We start from the raw sequence: 19,705 nt of genomic DNA, 5'->3' as shown, positions 1-19,705 counted from the left end.
AATATTTACAGAGCCTAAAGGTTCATCACAGAGCTAGGTGAGGAAGAAATGCAGTTCATGGTCCGTGTTCAGTCCATGTTCCACTGCACGGAGTTACAGAGTCCACTTGGCCTCACACCTACGGAGGTCCCTGGTTCTGTTACCCCATCTAGGTGAGCCCGTAACCTGGGCGATACCATGAAATCTGATGTTTAAGAGATCCCTCTTGCCATGCAGGTTATTAAAATGAACGGCCAGTGGGTATGTGGTGTTAAAATTCCTAATAGCTCTTATGTGTTCTTGTATACGTTCTTTGAGTGGACGTATCGTGCTGCCGACATAAATCAGGCCACATACACATATGATACAATAGACTGTAAATTTGGTGTTGCAGTTGATGAAACTCATAACCCTGTGAATAGTTTTGGTATTATAAGTGAAAGAAGTGGTTTTGTTGAGAGCCATTTGGCACGAGATACAGCAACCACATTTGAAAAAACCATTGGGTTTGGCTGGGATCCATGACGAGGAGTGTGTCTGTGTGTGGGGCATGAGAAAGCTGGGGCATAGGATGTTTCTGAGTGTGCGTCCTCTGCTATGAGTATCCCTGGTAGTGTGAATCCAGAAGCGAAGAGAAAAGCGCTGATTCCAAGTTGGTGTTGAACAGTGTCTTTATTCTTAGACAGAGTTTGTCGTAGGTTAGTTTCGTCTTGCAGAAAACAGCCAACAAATGTTTCGTCACACAAGTGACTTTATCAAGGCTGCAAAACAGTAATCAGTACAGAATGGTATGTACAGTTGTTTAAAAAAGCCTACGTTGCGTCAACAAAAAATTAAAGAAACTAAAATGTGCCCGTGATCCGCTTCGTATATATGAATGAACATGCACACGCAAGTGAGTAAAGAGTGAAAGGCATGGCAAGCCGAGTGATCTCGTATGATCTCAGTTGGTTATGAAGTGAGAGCAAAAGAGATGAAAAGTGAATTAAACACTGGAGAACGTCTAGTAATGAGCGTGTAATAGTTAAAGTGCTAATAGTTGTGCATCAAAGGTAAAAACCATAAAGCATATGTGCCGAATTGTAGAGATGCAAAAGCGCGAGATGTTAGAGAGAAAAGAAATAACCCATAGAAGACTCCAATTAGGGGAAAAAAGATACGCCGTGTAGGGTGGAGAGGGAAGCGTGATAAGGATGAGTGATCCTAAGAACATACCTGGGCCCGTCCGGCCAAGGGAAATGTAACCGCAAACCGGTATGAAGGTAGGTAGTAAGTATGTACTGGGCCTGGCAAAGGTCAGTATTTAGTGGTCCAGTGATCGAAGATAGAGACGGGGAGGCCCTGATAAGCCTCCAGACATGGTCCTAAAACATAAGAGAGTCTGCAGTGAAAAAAAGGTTTCCGGGGTTGTCCATGAAGAGAACCCCTGTGGAGATGATATTTAAGAAAAACAGGAGGGAACGGGGGCCTAACAGTAAGTGCTTGTTATTAGAAAAAAATGATTTTGGCGACTAGGAACGTAGATTATAAGGCATTTGTGTTTAACTGTAGGTGAAATACTGGTAACACAACAAAAGCTAGTTTGCGTCCAAATGGTGCAAGGTTAACCGTATATAATGAATATGTACATTAAGCAATGGGGCGGATTCGGTTATGAACGCCTGCTTCCATCCAAAGGTATCTGATGGAAACATAATCAGCCACCTGAAAACTGGTACTCGTACTAAGTCTCGGTTTGCTTATTGAAAGGTGGACGCAGTCGGCGTCAAGAAAACCACTGTATACTGTAATTGTAAGCCTGTGTATAGCGCAGGCAGCGAGGGTAAACATTGGGTGAGAGGGGCAAAAGGTCTCATACACCGAACGAAACATCTGATTTGAGTCTCCAAGTTACCTGGTTAGAAAAATGCAAAGCACACCGGTCTGTCCGAAGAAACGCGTCTAGGGTCTGAGAGCCCCGCGCGTTTTTTATGAGCGGTCAATTGCAGCGAAATAGAGACAGGACTAGGCTGTTGAGCTGCTGTGAGCAAGTACCGTAAGTGCTGGGAAAAGAGGCGGCCATTTTGTAGAGGTGGAGTGGAAAATAAAAAATAGGAGCGAGAGAGTGGAAGAATAGCCGAGAGGCGCGAGTATCTCAGTTAAGCCAAATTGATCTAAGTTGTTTAAAGATCAAAAAAAGCGTGAAATAGTGAAGCATACTGATGCAAGTGAGGAGTGGAATGTGGGAATATGTTGGAAAAAGTGTCCCCAGATGGTTAGTACGACAAAGCAAAAAAACGGAATGGGTATATGATAATACCGTGGAGACAAACTGAAAGACCAAACAACAGGCACAGAACACCAAATGTCGTAGTTACATCCACGAATTGAGCATGTTTCCTCAGTGACGTATACACCGTAGTGTATACGATGTATAGTATGCAAGTTAAATATTACATGGTCAGACAATACAAAATAATGGTAAGATTGTGAAAAAGCAATAAGTAGACTCTATAACACATATAAAACGACAGATTCCAAATAGTACAATTGTATAGGGGGTTACAATCCAGATTGATAAGAAGGAGTACAACATAGACAGCAGGTGAGTCCAATTGGAAAATGCATGTCCATAAAAAAACTGTTAGATACAGACTTAATCAGATGTTCAATTAAACATAAAGCACTAGATGCAATTAAGTGAATATTTACAGAGCCTAAAGGTTCATCACAGAGCTAGGTGAGGAAGAAATGCAGTTCATGGTCAGTGTTCAGTCCATGTTCCACTGCACGGAGTTTCAGAATCCACTTGGCCTCACACCTACGGAGGTCCCTGGTTCTGTTACCCCATCTAGGTGAGCCCGTAACCTGGGCGATACCATGAAATCTGATGTTTAAGAGATCCCTCTCGCCATGCAGGTTATTAAAATGAACAGCCAGTGGGTATGTGGTGTTAAAATTCCTAATAGCTCTTATGTGTTCTTGTATACGTTCTTTGAGTGGACGTATCGTGCTGCCGACATAAATCAGGCCACATACACATATGATACAATAGACTGTAAATTTGGTGTTGCAGTTGATGAAACTCATAACCCTGTGAATAGTTTTGGTATTATAAGTGAAAGAAGTGGTTTTGTTGAGAGCCATTTGGCACGAGATACAGCAACCACATTTGAAAAAACCATTGGGTTTGGCTGGGATCCATGACGAGGAGTGTGTCTGTGTGTGGGGCATGGGAAAGCTGGGGCATAGGATGTTTCTGAGTGTGCGTCCTCTGCTATGAGTCATGGTTGGTGAGTTGTTAACATAGTTCTTTAGACATGAGTCCAGTAGTAGTAAATGCCAGTGTCTCTTGAGAACACGAAATATAGTTTTACTAGCGGGACTGTATTGAGTGATGAAAGAGATAGGTCGTTTATTAGGTGTTTTGGGCAGTTTTTTGGAGCCCCTAATGAGAAGCGAGTGTTGGTCCTTCTAGGATATGCGATTGATGGCCGTGGAAATGAGTTCCTTAGTATAACCACGTGCTTGGAAGCGGTGTGTCAGATTGTTGAGTTCTTGTTTGAAGATGTCAGAGTCGGTGCAGTTGCGCCGAACTCTGATCATTTCACCGTAGGGAATTGCTCTGATTTGTGTCATGGGATGAGCGCTCTGCGCATGTAGGATAGAGTTACAAGCTGTTGGTTTCCTGTACAGTCTGGAGGTGATCCTGTTGTTGGTGATAAACAGGAGAAGGTCTAAGAATTCAATTTGGGTACGGTCCACCTTGTGTGTGAAAGTTAGGTTGAAATCATTTGTGTTGAGGTGATGAATTAGTGTGTCAAGATCAGAAGTGTTACCCGTCCAGATTGCTAGAATATCGTCAATGTATCTCCCCCAATAGAGAATATGTTGGGTGATGTGTGTCGGGCACTTGAAACATAGATGTATCTTTTCAAATTGACCCATGTACAGATTGGCATATGATGGAGAGAATTTTGCACCCATCGCTACCCCCTGGCATTGACGGTACCAGTTACCATTGTGTAAGAATACATTGTTCTCAAGTACCAGGCGCGTAAGGTCGAGGAGCATGCGCGTGTGCTCATAAAGGGTAGCATCACGTGAACTGAGAGTCATCGAGAGCATCTCCAAACACCTCTCGAGAGGGATCGATGTGTAGAGAGAGCTAACATCAAGGCTGACAAACATACAGTCATCAGTCCATTCAATGTCTTCCAGTTGACACAGTAGACCTCTAGTATCCTGAATGTAGGATGGAAGATTCCGAACCAAGTGTTGAAGAAAGGAGTCAATGTATTCGGAGATATGTTCTGTAGGAGAACCAATGCCTGAAATGATAGGCCTGCCTGGTGGAAAGCTGCCTGATTTGTGTACCTTGGGTAGGATGTAAATGTAAGGTGCTCTGGGTGCTGCAACGTGTAAATATCTGTATTCAAGGTCAGATAGGAGACACATATTCTTCCAATAGGTCAATTTGCTTTCTATTATAGTGGAGATACCAGGGAGAGGGTTGGACTGAATAGCAATATACGCCTGTGTGTCATCAAGTTGTCTATTGATTTCCAAAATATAGTCAGATCTGTTCATGACCACCACGTTACCCCCTTTGTCAGCTTCTTTGATTACTAAATCAGTGCGTTTGGAGAGTCCCTGCAAGGCCATTATTTCTCTATGAGTCAAATTGTTTTTATGTCTATGCGGTCGTGTCCCAAGTTTGTCCTCAAGCTGGAAAAGTTCGGAGCTCACCGCTTTGTGAAAGACGTCAATGCAGTTATCAGGAGATAAAATTGGGACAAAGGTGGATTTAGGTTTAAGTCCACTGTCCAGATCTAAATTAGATGGGATGTCAAGATGGACTAGTAGTTCCTCAAGACACACGGGAGACAAAGAGGGGTTGTCAAGTGAAAGAACTGTCTGTATGTCTTGCAGATCTTTAATAGATCTATTGCTTGTTGGTGTTGGAATGGGCGAGTCTTCAGTAATCACTATTTTGTTGTGAAAAAACTTTTTGAGTTTAAGATTTCGTACAAATTTAAAAAGGTCAATGTGTATGTTGGTGTAGTTAGGCGTAGAAGTAGGACAGAAGCCCAAACCTTTTTTCAGAACCTTTATTTCATAAGTAGACAAACAAGAGCTTGATAGGTTAATGACCTGCACAGAGTCGTCTGATATGGTTGATGGATCATGATCTGGTTTGTTTATTAAGACTTCTGAGTTCTCGAGGTGGAACGTGTTGTTACGCCCCCCTTGTGTTTGTTGTTGTATTTGTTCCCTCCCCTGCGGGTGCGTTTCTGTTTATACCTGGTCTGTTGAAATCCTGCCGTATCCCTTTTCTGTATCGTCCTAGTTCCTCTAAAAAAGAGTTTGATTGGTGAGAGGCATTGGTGAGGGCTGTATTACCAGAGGATCTATTCAAGGGTGTGTCCGTACCGTCACTAGAGAGATTGGAAATGTCAGATAGACTGTCGGAAATGGAACCTGCCGGAGTAGCATTAATGTTGGGCTTATTGTTAGTGTCTCTATTTACCTGATCGAATTTGCGTGCAAAAGTGTATATTCTGCCACTACTGTAGTCATTCTCGTCCCTAATGAGCTTTCTCATCTTTTTATTTTTCACATATAGTTGGTACCCATTGAGTACATCTCTCATAATGGCATAGTTTTTATCAGTTGCTTCTGTGAGGTTGAGGTTCTTAATCTCCTCTTCTAGAGAAGCAATATCCAAAAGTAATTTGTTACGTTTTCTGTCAGCATGCATAATAAGTATGTTAATCATGCTCAATGAAGTGGAGGAGATGAGGTGTTCCCACTCCCCAAGTAGATCTGGGTCAAGGTCTTCAAATGAGGGAAATATTATGACCCGTAGTCCCCTAGGAATTTGTTTGAGTTCCAAATATCGTTTGAGAGTTGTGATATCCCACCAACGTGCTAATTCTTGTTTCCTTAATCTTTCTAGTTTAATAAATTTATGTTTGAATCCCTCTTTGTGTGGTGTGGGGTTCGTTGTGTGTGTAGCTAGAGGTTTTTTGGAGAATAGTTCGGCAGCTAAGATATCTCTGTTATCGTCAAAAGAAGCCATGCCTAAGAACCTGGTAAGAAAACAAGTTATAAGAACAAAGAAACTGGTACAGTTTATGTCAAAGTTGACGGAGTGCAGCCTACCACAATTGGGCAAAGCCAAGCCAAAAACAAAAACGTACAAGGGTAGTGGCGGTGAAGATGCTGCACCTCTGTATCGTAACAGTTCGTATTCAGCAACAAAGTCAAAGACACCACACACACCCCCACAATGAAACGTAGAACCTCGTTTCCATATTGTGCCAACAGAAACACTGGGCACACAAACTTTAATCCAACATTAAAATGTAATGTCCAAATAAGGCTATTGGCCAGTCCATGCGAAACAGGCTGAAGGGCCCAAACGGCCCAAACTTGACGACTCCCACATGTGCACATGGTACTCCACCGTAAAAGGACATCAGTTGGGCAGCCAGGCACCTCAGGGAACAGTGGAAGGGGTGGCGGGGTTGGAGACGTGCGCCTGGGAAGGACAGGCTTGGACTTATGTTTGGGAGGTGGAGGGGGTTTGGATTTTCTCTTGGAAGGTGGGGGAACGGGCTTGGACCGGGGGGTGGCAGATAACCTAGGGCAGCATGAGGGTTCTTCCTCTCTGGGGAAGGGGCACGGGAATGGGAAGGGCAGACTGGGGTGGACTTAGACAAGAAAGGAGTGGACAGGGCAAGGAGATTTGCACGTTTAGGTACGAGATGGGGTGGGCCAGTGGGTTCGAACAGGTCAACACGGGACAGGAAACGTTCTTTAGGGGCAGTTGTAGTGGACATGGAGGAAGGTGTGGGAGTGGAGGTAGAGGGAGTGCTTGTAACTGACGTAGGTGTGTTGGACGTGAATGCAGGTGCCTGTAGAGTATGCTGAGGTGTGGTGAATGTGTGTTGAGTTGGTGTCTGGAAACGTTTGAGTGTCTTGGGAGGAGGGGGGTGGAGACAGTGGGACAAGACAGGCTGCCAGTGTCGATGGATGTTGTCTGGGTGTCTGCACGTCTGGTGAGTGTGCTGCATGTGTCAGTCAATGTTGTTGTGGTGAGTGTAGGTGTGGTGTCTGGGGTGGATGACTGGATGTCTGATGTTGTGATGACTGCAAGAATGGGGGCAGCAGCAGTGACTGATGGTGCAGTGCTTGTGGGTGTGCATGTTGAGGTGAAAGACAGGGAGGAGGGAGAGGTGGACACACTGGGGAAAGTGGATGTTGTTGTGTGTGCCTTTGTAAGTTGGCTATATGTATGCCTGTGGGGGAAGTGTGGTGCTTGTGTTTCTCTGTGTGCTTCTTGTGTGCTGAGGTGTGTGCATGGCTGTCTGAACGTGTGCTTGGGATGGGTGAAGGCAGTCGAGTGCTGGAAGGGGTAGAGGTGGTTGGAGGGGGGACGGAAAGACTAGGGACACTGGCTGCTATCAAAGAGGAGGCCAGAGCCTGAAAAGATCTCTGTAGGCCAGACATGGCACCGTGAATGCCTTCCAGGTATGCATTGCATTGCTGCATCTGGGATGCTAGCCCCTGGATGGCATTCACAATGGTTGTCTGCCCTAAAGAGATGGTCCTCAGGAGGTCAATAGCCTCCTCCGTGAGGGAAGCAGGGTTCACTGGGGCAGGGGATGAGGTGCCTGGGGTGAAGGAGACACCCACCAATCTGGGTGAGCGGGCCCGGACAACTGGGCGGGGAGCAACTGGGAGGGCGGTGATGGTATTGGGGGTGGCGGAAGATGACACAGATTGGGTCGGCCCAGTTGGCTCCGCCACCACCATCGGAGGAGGTTTCAGAGTCACTACCCCCCGTGGTAGTTGCCTCCCCTGTGGTACTCCCCTCGCCCTCAAACCCACTGGTCCCCTTGGCGTCCGTCGATTCTACCTCCTTGGAACTGTGGGCCGCTGCATCCCCACTCGCCGGGGCCACTGCTCCTTTGCCAGATGATGCTGATGCACACAGACAATACAAGAGTACAGGGGTGGGGAGACAAAATATGAGAGAAATTTGTAAATACCTGAATGGATGTACATACTTGGTGCACACACACTCCCATCCAGCTGACACACCTATATGCAGCACCTACAACAATAGTCATGACTATGCCCCTGACAAGTGGCCATTACCCCAGCATACAACTCATTTCCTCCATGACACACGGAACTGATGAACTGTTAGACCTGCCCCTAATAATTTCTGTGCCCATGGGGGGCAGGTCTGCTGGTAGACACCTGTCAGAGTGCCTGGCACTAGACAGCATACATACTACAGCACCCAAACACATCCATCAAAGAGGCATGAAACAGTGTTGGTACTCACCCCCTTGTGGCTGCTGTGCTGCCTTCAATCGCCCATCCAAATCTGAATATGCCACCGCCAGAATGCGGCACATTAGAGGGGTCAGGGTCCGACGGGCACCCCTTCCTCATTGGGAGGCCTTCCACAGCTGAGCCTCACAGGTCTTCCTGGCCCAGCGCCACAGGTCCTCCCACCGCTTCCTGCATTGGGTCCTCTGCCGGTTGTAGACCCCAGGGCCTGCACTTCCCTGGCAATGGCCTGCCAGAGACCCCTCTTCTGATCGGCGCTGACTGTATGGGACGCACAGAGAAAAAAAACAGACGTCAAGATATGGCCATTTGATACAGCTGACTATACGTCCCCTATGGGACGGACACTTCACAGGATCATTCTTCATCTCACTCACAGTACTTGCCACATAATCTATGCCTGTGCAGTTACATACCAACCACACACGCATACAGGCATCCGCCACCATCACACACATCCATGCAAGGCAACCTCCCACTTACCTTCTCCTCTGGTCGCCCATATAACTTGGCATACAGGGGTAGGACCCCATCCACCAGCTTTTCCAGCTCCTCCATGGTGAAGGTCGGGCCCTTTCCTCTGTGACTCGTGTCATTGGAGTAACCAGAGTCAGGGCATAGCAGCACACTCAGTGGAGAACTTGCTTGCACGGGATCCAGAGTCAAGTGAAAATGGGGTGATGACATGGCGTACGCTACGTGGCAGTGTGCACCGTCACCGCCGGCGGCAATCATGATAAGCCCAGGCTCCCGATTGACAAACATGTTAAGCAATGAATGGGTGCAGGGCGGTGAACACCGCCTTACGCCATGACAACAACCAGCGGAATGAGGTCACTTCCACTCCTTCATATCTGGATGGCAGGAGGCTGCCATTTTGCTAGCACCAAGTGCATATTTCCTACTCAGGGGCCCCATTCAGGGCCTCTAAATCCCAGCCCTTATTCACCTGCCCACCTCAGTGCCTGTTCCTCACATCAGTCCAGAGGTATTACTGCATACATGTCCCTAAAGTTGTACATCATACATCGCTAGTGTGTGTGTAACCTACGTATTGTACAGCAGTTATTCTTACACAACATGTTTTGCATGTGTATGTGTGTCCCTCATTTGAGTTCTTTACTCCCCATAGGTACAGACCCATGTGGCAAGGGAGGGCCCCATCTGTGTACAGACCTCTTGTTCATTTGGAGACCATAGTGGAACGTCACATCATTGTCACTTACATACTCAATCGTACAACAATCCATGACCTATGTGCGCTTTTACTCAATCTGGACAAAGAATCTTTGCACAAAATGCAGTTGATGCAGAATACTGCTGTTAGGCTACTATTAAATTTGCCTCGTGGGGCCTCTGTTAAGAAGTGCCTTAAAGATTTACACTGGCTTCCGGTACTCCAGCGGCTCTCTTTTAAAGCTCTCTGCATCACCCATAAGGCTGTCCATGGGATTGGGCCTATGGCTCTAACCACAAAGCTGCATTGGCACAGGCCGAAGCGACTGCTGCGCTCGGCCTATGCCTATCAAATTCAAACATCCCGCACGAAGAAAGTAAAGTGGGGAGACAGAGCATTTACCAATGCGGCGGCAAAAATTTGGAACTCTCTACCATTGAACATACGGCAAGAACATAACTATCTAACATTTAGGAAATTGGTCAAGACTTGGCTGTTTCCTCAATAAGCTCTGGAGTTTCTTGGCTAGTCACCCTGCCTCACCCAGTTAGCGCTTCGATGCCCTTGGGCCGGAACGCGCTCTATAAATACTTAATACATACATACATACATGTGCATTACTGGATCCTGTACTGATACCGTGTAATCGGAATCAGCATGCCATCCCTACTGAAGTGCTCTCTATACTCTATTTCTTGGCTACTGGTGACAGTGGGCATGGGTGCAGGGCTCTCACAGCCAATGTTTAGTCTCATCCTGTCAAAATTCCTGGATGCATTTGTAAAACACCTGCAGACATATGTCAAGTCTCCCCAAAGAGCTGAACTTCCTGCCATCAAGTCTGACTTTAATGCCTTTGCTAACGTTCTCCATGTGATAGGTGCCATTGATGGCTATCATCCCCCCAAGAGTGAATAAAAAGGTGTATAGGAAGAGGAAGAACTTCCACTCAATGAACATACAATTTGTGTGTACTGCTGACCAGTACCTTTCACATGTAAATGCCATGTTTTCAGGATCAGTGCATGATTCCTTTATCCTGAGGAACAGCAGTGTCCCACACTTGATGCAACAACTACAAAGGGACAGTGGATTTCTCATAGGTGAGTGTGTATGTCACTGGATGAGTACATAGCTGACAGCCAGGCTGTCTGCAAATAATGGCAGTTTGTTACAGTCCTGTTTCAGCCACTTTTGCAGGTGATTCTGGCTACCACAACATGCAGTGGCTCCTGACACCTGTGAGAAATCCCAGAACAGATGCAGAGAGGAATTCTAATGAGGCCCATGGACTTACTAGAAGGGTGATTAAGTGCACTGTAGGTCTCCAGAAGGCTAGATTTTATAGCCTCCATCTCTCTGGGGGATCCCTGTGCTATGGCCCTGAGAATGTGTGTAGAATAGTGGTGGCCTGCAGCATGCTGCACAATGTGGCTGTGAGGAGAGCTATCCCCCTGCAAGAGGAGGAGGGTGCTGTAAATCCAGGCCTGCTTCCTCTGAGAGGGGATGAGAGTGATGGTGAGGATGAATAGGGGGAAGATGTGCACTCTAGGAACCAGCTGATCCAACTATACTTCCAGTGACTATGGGGTACTGTTCACTGATCATGTTGTCTGCACTGCATAAGGTTTGTCTGACTCATTTGTGTGGGGATGTGAGGTCTGCAGTCATTGACAATGTTACCTGAGGAATAGGTGGCATGCACCATGGAAACAAAAATGGTGTACATTTTGGTGAACTCCAGACGATGTTGTGCGTGGGGGACCATTCCTGCAATAAAGGTCTGATTACGGAATTAACTGACAAATGCATTCACATTTACAATTGAATCTACAAAATGACAGGGGACATATGAATTGGTGTAAATGTGTTTTATTTGGTGTCACAAATGCACTGGTGTGCTGTACAGTGATAGAGAGTGGGCTAATGTTGGATGTGCATACTAGGTACATGGGCTCAGCGATTTGTGGCCGTGGGTATAGGTCCATATGTCCCTTGCAAGTTGCTAAGTTGGAATTCGCAGATGAGGGTGGTAGCACAGCGGCACACTTGGGTGGCAGTTCAGGTCAAAGTCAATACTTTGTGGGGGTCTTGGCAGGTGTTCCTGAGCCATATCTGGGTCTGAGGGACAGTTTGAGGGTCTGGTGTCGGGCTGCACGGATACGGGTGCTGGTCTCTTGTGTATCCTCTTCCAGTGCCACCAGTTCAGTTGCTGGTGTTGATGTAGAGGCCTGGTCTGTGTCCTGGGAAGTGGTAGAGGCTTCCAGGTTTGTGGGGGTCTCAGTCTGGGTTGGGTAGTGGTGCTGCAGCACCCCTGCAATAGTGGCCATGGTGGCATTGAGTTTGTTCCACTGCTCCATGGTCTCCTAATGTTGGGCTATCTGCAGCCGTTGACTCTGTTCCAGGGTTGCCAGGATGTGACCCATCATGTCTTGTGTAAGGTGGTATGCTCCCAGGACCTCAGAGATCACCTCCTGGGCTGCAGCATCCATCCTTTGGCCTCTCCCCTGGGCTACTGATGCCCTCCCACTGGGCCTAGCCCCCTGTGCCTGTGTCCCCTGCACAGGACTGGCAGTCCCACTTGCACCGGGGCCATCATCATCCTGCCTGTTAGTAGGTGGAGACTCTGGTCTCTGTACTTGTGGTCTGCCAGTCTGTGGCCTGGAGACACTGGTGTGGGGTTATTTGGCCAGAGCTGATGTTGGTGGCTGGGTGGTAGGGGTCTCAGTGTATCCTCACTGGGGCTGCTGGAGGGTAACAATCCAAGACTGTGTGATGGGCCAGGGTAATCCTCACTGTCCATACTTCCCTCTCCAGTCTCCTGAGTGGGGCCTCTGTCTCCATGTGGGGCACTGGCACTCCTTCGCCTTTCCGTCAGTGTGCCTGTGGGGGGGAATGGACATGTATGTTACATGTACTAATTTGAATGAGGATGCACAGCTCTGCCCTATTTTGTGCTGTTTATTCCCCTGTCTGGCCATGCAGGGACCTCTTGTGGGGTTGTCCTTACATTTTGCATGGGATGTGGAGGTGAATTGTGGGTGCAGTAGTGCCATTGTGATTCCTTGCAGGGGTAGGGGGCTGTGCACAGGGGAAGGGATGTGGGACTTTTGGTGGGTCTGTAGGCATGCGGGGTACTGGATGTAGTGATTGTGGCCTGGGTGGGGTAGTGGTCCTGGTGGTAGTTGGAGGGTTGGGGTGGTGCATGCATTACAGGTGTTGTGGATATGAAGTAATTGTAGATGACTTACTCGAGTCCAGTCCTCCAGTGAGTCCAGTGAGGCCCTTGGGGTGCAGGATGGCCAGTACCCTTTCCTCCCAGTCGGTGTATTCGGGGGGTAGGTGGGGATTTTCCCCCAGTCTTCTGGACTGCAATGTTGTGTCTGGATGCCATCGACCTCACCTTCCCGCACAGGTCGTTCCATCTCTTGCTGATGTCGTCTCTTGTGCGTGGATGGTTTCCCACTGTGTCGACCTTGTTTACTATAGACTGCCATAACTCCATCTTCCTGGCAATGGGTGTGTGCTGAACCTGTACCCCGAAGATTTGCGGCTCAATCTTCAATATTTCATCCACCATTGTTCTAAGCTCCCTATCTGTGAAGCAGGGGTGCTTAGGTGGTGTCATGGTGTGTGTTGTGGGTGGTGTGTTGTATGAATATTGGTGGGGGTGCTGTTGTGTGGTTGGGTGTGTGACTTGTGTGATGTTGCATTCAGTGTATGCATGTTGTGTTGTCACTCTCAGATGTCCTATTGGTGATGCAAACAATTGTGTGGTGTGTATGTGAGAGTTTTATAGTGTTGTGGATGTGTGTCAGGTGTGTGGGTTTCAAACTTGATAATGTGTGCATTTCTTGCTGTTGGGTCCACTTGCTGTCTGTTATCAGCCTGTACATCCAATGGTCATTTGACATCCATTATCCGCCGAGGTGAATTGTGGATCATTATTTGGAGGGCAGGGGATGTGTCTGCTTGGCGGTGGGGTGGGGTGTGCAGCCTTTCCGTCATCAAGGGCCCTGGCGGTGGCTGGAGGTAGCAGAAGTTTTGGAGGTTTCTGTTTTTGGCATCATTATATGGCAGTGTGCTGTTCACTGCCAATGGCGGTCTTCTGTTCACCGTTGCCACGGCATTCGGCAGTGTTTCCCCCCATGTTCATAATGACCACCTATCTGTTGTAATAATACCAGAATGTTGAGCCATGAAATACCGAGGGTCCAGCCGGCTTGCCCGGAATCCCTATGCTGAATTAACAAAATGTGCCCAGCAACCATTTGTGTCCTTTGGCCACAATAACCACCCACCGGGACATGAAAATGAGGAATTAAAGGTACCAGTCTGAACCCAAGCAGTTATTTGTTCTTCCAGGATAGTCAAAAGTGTTTGTCAATTGTGAAATTTTGTTGGTGTGGGGATACTGGGTGCGTTCAGTTATTTTATTTTTGCTAACCCGAAACACGTTGTCTGCTGAACCTTGTCATTAAAAAATGTCATTTGTAAGTGAATAATTCTTGCTCTAAACAAAGCTTCCCTACCCTGTATTTGCCAGTCTTTTGTTCTTCATACACTTTTCAAATCAACTGCATTATTCCAATACTCATAGCCTTCAACAGCAAGTCGAGAAACAAAGCAATCCGAAAATATAAATTTTGTGTCTGTTAGTAAAATTTTTCTCACATTAGAAGGTGGCAATTGAATATAACATGACTTCTAAAATCATGCCCAGTAAAGTATTCTCCATATGTTTCAGAACTCCCACTGTTGGAGTCGGACAATGCTCCCACTGTGTATAATTAAAGACTAATCTTGGAGTACTAGCGCAGTGCAGAAAGTAATGTTCGTAATGATGATAGCAAAACATTTTCCCATAATTTGCTATGATGTACACACATCTTCACTTTCAAATACAGTGTAATATTCAAGCTCAGAAAACATAGAATCAACTGTTTTAACATCTCAGTCATCAGGAACAACACCGGTGTAATTATATCACTCATAGACATTTTGAATACATAAGGAATTTTGATGACCTCAGTAGGACCATATATTTAAATGATACTTTATCCCAAATAATCCCATCTGGAATAGGAACTGCTGAATTGTTCGCAAAGGACAAGTCTCTTCAAACCTTAAGGGAAGAGAAGTAGGGTGTTAAAACATCATCCCCCAACTCAATGGCAGAGCATTCAGGAAGATAGTGACCATTGATTAAAAGAAATAAAACAATGACAAAACCACTCCAAAGCAGAAAGGCAAGCAATCTCAACAGTATACTTCAATAATACCATGGATGAATCAAATATTTGTTTTTAAGCCACATGAACAGCTTACTTGTCTTCAACATAGATTCAGTTGTAGAAGCAGATGAGTTTGAAGAAAAATCATTGAGGTCGATGAAATAATCAGAAGCAGTCTGTGCAAACACAGAAGCCTCTGAGGATCTGGCAGATGAACCCATTGGTGGTGGTTCATAATAGACAATGTCATCCGTCTGTGTTGAATTGGAGTTCTAAAGTTCCACATCTTAGGCATTTCTTGTCAAGGAAGTAGTAATAGGAATTAATAAAAGTTCATCTTTCACCTTCCCCACGCTCAAGGAGGCCATTGTGGCATTGGTGCTTGCCAAAGCATCATTTATTGCCTATAGAAGTACATCCTGGTGGGCAGTGAGAGGGGAATGGGAATTACCCATCGGTGCTTGCAGTCGACTTTGCAGGATTGGCAGACTGGTGCCATTTGATGTTGATAATTGAAACAAATTTGTTCTCTTTGAAACCAGGCAGAAGTGGTAGAATGACAGTTCTGGTACCATGAATTCCCAGGATTGGAAATGGCGCTCTGTAGGAAGTTTCAAACTAATTTTTCACAGCAGTCTTTTCTCGAACTAGATTGACAGCTTTAGGTATTCAGCCTGTTGATGTTGTAGGCAAATCCTTCATTTTTAAGGTGGCAGGATAGGTGGATCAATTCTCATCATAAAATTGCTATCGCTCCTATAAAACAGCAACACATTCATTTATGTCAAACAATGTGTCTGCCGCCACTGCGCCAGGGCCATCAAGATCTGGGACAAACATAGGTATCCCAAAAAGGACCTCATAAGGCGAATGTCTTCCCAAAGGCTTTCTGGGCAAACTATTTAAATGCTTTGTGGACCCCGTATAGGTGATGAAGCCAACTATGACCTGAATCTAATACTCTTGCTGTTAAGGACTGCTTTAAATCCTGGCTCCTCTATGCTATTACCCTTTGGATTATAGGGAAGGGAACAATGGAGCTGAACACCCATCATCCCCATGGTGTCTCTGGATGTCATACAGTCAAAAGCAGGGCCCTAGTCAGAATGAAATGCTGCAACCGGCTATGGCCCCATAAAGACTTGCAAATCTTTAATAGTAGTCCAAGCATCAGTCAACCATTGTGGCCATACTCATATGAATTTAAAACATGAGTCAACAGTGACTAAGATGTATTTGAAATCAAGAGGGATGTCTGTGGTGGATGTTTGACAGTGGATCTTTTTATTTGTTTTCAAATGTCACAACAAATGACATTTTGCTTGGTATGTTTATATAGACCTGGCCACCAAAAGGGATTTTGCAATAGAGAAATTGTGGTTTGCACACCAGCATGGGCAGATGCAACACCCTCATGTGCTGTTTAATGAGATCACATCTTTGGACTTCATTGGGGATCACACAATCTCTCCCCCCTGGAATGGTTGCGCTAAAACTTCTTTTGGGCATTAAGATGGCGGGAGTTTTTTGCAGGGTAAGCTGTTGGTAAAGGCTTGCCATCAGCCAAGGCTTTTACAGCAGCCAGTGTCTCATTATCCAGTTTTGAATGAGAACAAGTTACTGCAGCAACAAAAGCCATAGCTACTGCAGATTTGGCAGCTTCATCAGACAAACTGTTTCCTACAATGGCTAGACCTACATGTTGATGGCCCAATGTATATACTAGAAGAGCTTTTAGTAGTCTGTCCTTATGACACGCTAACCTCTACCCATAGGTTTTTTTGCTTTATGGTGTTCCCTTTGGAATCTCTGAACCCATTCAGGCGTCAGTGGTATAGGTAATCATTATAAGACTGGACACAGTAGTGCAATCAGACACAATCAGTGTTGGATGTTTGGGATCTGTATGTTACACTGCCAAAACAAGGGCTCTAAGCTCTGCCAATTGAGCAGCACAGTCCCTTAGGGTCTGCCCATATGTATTCTGATGGTGGAAGATATCATCACTCATTGACCTGCTTAAGAATGAGTATTGATGCTTAGTACCTATAGCTGGTTGTACTGAACCATTAGTATAAATGATGGTTTGATATTGATTAACTGGTAGAATGTTAGCAGGTGCAGGGTAGTCCTGTTCATACTGGATGAATTCTTGGGTCTGAAGTTTTGGGTCAAAGATGTAATTAACATCAGTGTCATTCAGGGAGGTTGCCCATTTAATCCAACATGGATGTAATGCTTTAGCATTTGGAACACTGGCTTTGATGACCACCTCAATGGCCGGCACTAGGGCAGCGACAATAATGTGTTTCCACGGCCTCTCCTTGATGACACCAATCTGAACAGCAGTCAATATTGTTTCTGCAAAACGTTGTTCTGCATTAGAATACAAATGAGATTTGTGTGCTATGGGTACCATGTCACCCTCATTAAATGTGACAGAGGTGAACCCAATTGGCACCTGCAATTATTCAGATGGCCAAGTTTGTTTTGTTGTTTCATGTATGTAAATGTTTTGCTTCTAACATGTTCTGTTTCAATTCTCTAAAAAAGTGCGGGCCAGGCTCTTGCATTCACCTGATAACTAGTATCCAAAAATAAGATATTGAGAAAGGCAATGTTTGTTTTCTTGAAATTGAATTTATAGCCATGGGTGACAAATCGTAGCATGGTCCAATCCACCCTAGCTAAATGTATATTTAGGTCGTCATCTGTGAGATAGATGTCATCCACATAGGACAACGCCTCAGGGTCAATCTGATGTAATATTGATGGTACTCAGGCTGAAAACAGCCCTCGGCTGTTCTTATAATCTCAAGACAAATACAAAAGTGCTGCTGAGAGCCAAGTGCACCTAAGACACTAAGGCCCTCATTCTGACCTTGGCGGGCGGCGGAGGCCGCCCGCCAAAGTCCCGCCGTCAGGTTACCGTTCCGCGGTCGAAAGACCGCGGCGGTAATTCTGACTTTCCCGCTGGGCTGGCGGGCGGTCTCGTTCAGACCGCCAGCCAGCCCAGCGGGAAAGAGGCCTCCACGATGAAGCCGGCTCGGAATCGAGCCGGCGGAGTGGAAGCTGTGCGACGGGTGCAGTTGCACCCGTCGCGTATTTCACTGTCTGCGCAGCAGACAGTGAAATACATGTAGGGGCCCTCTTACGGGGGCCCCTGCAATGCCCATGCCAGTGGCATGGGCACTGCAGGGGCCCCCAGGGGCCCCGCGACCCCCCCTACCGCCATCCGGATCTCGGCGGTCCGACCGCCGGGATCTGGATGGCGGTAGGGGGGGTCAGAATCCCCGCGGCGGTGCAGCAAGCTGCGCCGCCGCGGAGGATTCAATGGGGCCGCGGTACACTGGCGGGACCCCGCCAGTGGTGCCGGTCCGACCGCGGCTTTACCGCCGCGGTCGGAATCCCCATTGAAGCACCGCCGGCTTGTCGGCGGTGCTCCCGCGGTCCTCCGCCCTGGCGGTCAAAGACCGCCAGGGTCAGAATGAGGGCCTAAGGGGCATATTTATACTCCGTCTGCGCCGAATGTGCATCAAAAAAGTTTACGCACATGCAGCGCAAACCTTGCCACATATTTAAACTTTGACGCCCGAGCCCGCGGGCGACAAAAGTCCGCCGTGTGCATAATTTTTTGGATGCGCCAACCCGCCTTGCGTTAATGATATGCAAGGTAGGCGTTCCCATCCAAAAAATGACTTAAACGGCCGTGCATCGTGTTTATGCTTTTGGGCAAAAATGACGCACGGCCGGGAGGCGGAGCCGGAAAATGACGCACAGCCCGATTTGCGTCAAAATTTAACGCCTGGATCAGGGCAGGCGTTAAAATGGGGCAAACACACCTGTATTTAATCAGAACACACATAAGCAACAGCAGAGCAGCAAAAGGGAGACATGGAGGTGATTCTTGTCCAGCGTGCACGCAGAGGCCAGCAGTTACAACAGCAACTACCAAAACACCAGCAGGGACCGCAAAGGCAGTGCAGAAGGCAGGAGAAGATATTCCACCCCAGAACAACCCTTCATGGCCTCAGGGAACACAACATCATCCAGAGGTACAGGTTGAACTGGCAGGCCATTCAGCAGCTGCTGCGAAACATTGAGCCGCAGTTGGCACCCACTTTGCTGACACCCTGCACCATCCCAACAGTAACCAAGCTGCTTCCCGTACTTCACTTGCTGGCAAGTGGCTCTTTTCAAACAACTGGTGCCCTGGTTGCCGGAATATCACAACCATCATTCTCTGCCTTTTTGCCCAAAGTACTGGATGCCATCACTGGACTCACACCCCGCCACATCTGCTTCCCTAACACACTGCAGAAGCAGCAGGAAACAAAACAGGTGGTTCTACCTCATTAGTGGCTTCCCACACGTCCTTGGTGCAATCGACTGCACACATGTATGCCTTGTGCCACTTGCTGAAACTGAACACCTCTACCGCAACAGGAAGCACACACACTCTATCAATGTGCAGGCCATTGTCGATCACCAAGGATTGATCACCAACATCGTGGCTAAATATCCTAGGAGTGTCCATGACTGATTCATCTTCCATCACTGCACCATCAATGAACACTTCCAGGATGGACGGTATGGCACTGGACTACTTGTTGGTAAGTACAAAAACCTACTTATATACACACTGCACAGCAACCCTTTTGGACACACAACACATACACCACAACAGCAACATGTGAACAGGAACACACTGAGGTCGTGACATCGCTAGCCATGTTTCTTAGGTCACCATTGAACCTGTCACACATCGTAAATTAGTGTACAGTCTAATGTTAAGACGTAAAAAGATCACAACATGTGGAGTGGGTTGCCTAAATGTCACCTTGCAAATTGTAAGTGTCCCAATGAGGTTTACATTAATCCATTGCATAAGTCTAAAGGTATGGGATGTCCAGGGTACATTGATATGAATGTGTTAACAACACTGTCAAAATGAATCTGTGTATGGAAT

The sequence above is a fragment of the Pleurodeles waltl genome, chromosome 6 (assembly GCF_031143425.1).
Source record: "Pleurodeles waltl isolate 20211129_DDA chromosome 6, aPleWal1.hap1.20221129, whole genome shotgun sequence".
NCBI lineage: Eukaryota > Metazoa > Chordata > Amphibia > Caudata > Salamandridae > Pleurodeles > Pleurodeles waltl.
This window is presented reverse-complemented; position numbering follows the sequence as displayed.